Below are 2,441 nucleotides of genomic sequence, written 5' to 3' on the forward strand. Positions count from 1 at the left end.
TTTTCACCTGCTCACCTTCGCCGTCTGCCGCTTACCGCCGGAGGAGGAGCAGGAGGGTTCTGGGCTCTGAGATGTGTAGCTGGTAGGAGAGGGCCCATACCTGGCCAAACGGGCCGGCCCGGCACGGCACGCCCGGCCTGTGCTAATCGTGCCTGGCCCGGCACGGCCCGCCATAGCACGTTTAATAGCCGGGCCGGGCCGTGCCGGCCCACGGGCGCTGCTCCTTGGCCCATGCACGGCCTGATTAGTAAACGGGCCGGCCCAATGGCCCGTTTAGCACGCTGGGCTGCACATATTTAGCCTGTTGGGCTGTTTTTAGGCCTATTGGGCTATATTTTAGGTATAAATATATTTAAAAAATCTGAAAATTATATAAAAAATTAAACGGGCCGTGCCGGCCCGCGTGCCCAGGCTCCAGGCCCAGGCACGGCCCAAGGCGTGCCGCATGCCGGGCACGGCCCGTTTAGCCCGTGTCGTGCCTGGCCCATAGCGGGCCGTGCCAGCATGCTCGCGGGCTGGCCTGTTTGGCCCGGCCCGTTTGGCCAGCTATAAGAGGGTCGGTGCGCTTCGCTTCCCTTCGCAAGAGCTTTTTCTTTCTGAGCTAACCCTTCCCAAGAGCTATGCCTCGCTCGTGGCGAGACGTAGCTCAGTCCCGCCTTTGACGAGCGCGCCGCTGGGCTGGCCCATTACTAGCGCTGAGACGGGCGAGATTTCTTCCTTTGGTTTTTCTTATCGGTTTTTTTCACTATTGCATAGGTTTTCTTTGGTTTTTCCGTTTCTTAATCAACAAATTATTTTTATAAATTATGTCAACATTTTAAAAAAAGTTTACGAACATACCTTTGAAACTCGTAACATATTCTTAAATCCAATGTACATTTGAATGGTAAGTAATATTTTTTTAATTAAAAGGAAAATTTTAACATAGCATAAAACTTTTCAAAAGTGTCCAGTGCATTTTTTTGAAATGCGTGAACATTTTTTAATGTCACAACATTTGCTTGAATGCTACCAACACTTTTCTAAATTATGCTAACATTTTTTTAACTTTCTGCCGACATTTTCAAGTTCACGGTTAACATTTTTAAAAAATATATGTACTTAGGAATTTCATTTGTATGCATGTTATTTCTCATTTGCTATTAACTTAGTCATGCATATATATGTATGATCTTAAATATATAAAATTAATAGGTTATTTAATTTATATGAACAAGACGCACATCGTTGTTGTTGTGGCCTTTTAGTGTACCGCACAAAACACTTTTTGTCAGGGTGTCTTGTGTAGTGCAAGTAAAATGACACATTAGCGGCATTGCTATACTTTAGGTGCACTACACAAAGAAGAAGACCGCTAATCTGACAAGTCGAGGGGCATTTTCAGTGAGTTGAAGGACTCATTTAAGTGTCAGATTAGCTTCAGTGGCATGGCTGATTCGTCGATGACAAGACTCATGTAGTCAAGATCAATATATTCGCACTAAAGTTGAATTTGTAGCTCTAAACATTTTGGACATATGCATGAAATGTAATGCAATTCTGTTGTATGTGTCTTTGTGTAACTTTCATCCTTAGTGCATCTTGGGGCTTCACTGCTAGCATATTGCTAGTAGCGGAGCCCTAATTTTGCTTATACTATATTTTTGTTATCACTGTTCGCCCAAGCGGTGTATGACCGTTATCACAGATGGTTTAGCTAGCCCGTATGTGATGGCGATGTCATTATTGACCCCGAGGCACAGATCGGCCACTCGCACGCCAGTGATGATACAATTTGGCCGGTCAGTGTTGTACCGATCTGTGGTAGTGGCAGCCATCAATGAACCCATCCGCTCATCACCTACCTCCCACTCCTCTCCATGTAGCCTTGGATGAACCACATCCCCTTGTTACCTACCCCTGCTCCTCTTAGGCAAAGAAGCTGCAAACCGGCCGAGTGAAAAGTTGTGACCCAGTCGCAGGTGCTAGAACCGGGCCATTGGGAAGCTACAACCGGTTGAGTTAGAAGCTTTGACACCTAGTAGGTGTTGCTAGAACTAGTTGACGGAGAAGCTGGAACTGGCCGGGCGAGAAGCTATGACCCTAGTTGACAGTGTTGGGACCAGCTAGCCAAAGATTCTGCTGAGGGCACAGCTCAACAAGCCCAAAGTAAAAAGAAAAAAAGGCTGGGGAAGGCCAGAGACAAGCCGGGCTCCTAATCCGGCTCGGGGGGAGGAGGAGGCGGCGGCGGCGACAGACGGACGACCATCAAGCGGAGGTCGGCGATGAAGACGGAGATGGCGTCCCGATCCTGAGGGCGGCTAAGCGGCCGCCAAAAGCTGCAAGTAACCAAACAATTTGAAGAGGGTGTCAATAGCACGTCGGAGCGGAATGCACTGAATCACAAATCTATTGCGGATCGTCTAGAGGGTCCAAGCGAGTGCCTCAATCTCCAACCACCT

This window comes from Triticum dicoccoides, chromosome 3A (genome assembly GCF_002162155.2).
Source record: "Triticum dicoccoides isolate Atlit2015 ecotype Zavitan chromosome 3A, WEW_v2.0, whole genome shotgun sequence".
Lineage (NCBI taxonomy): Eukaryota > Viridiplantae > Streptophyta > Magnoliopsida > Poales > Poaceae > Triticum > Triticum dicoccoides.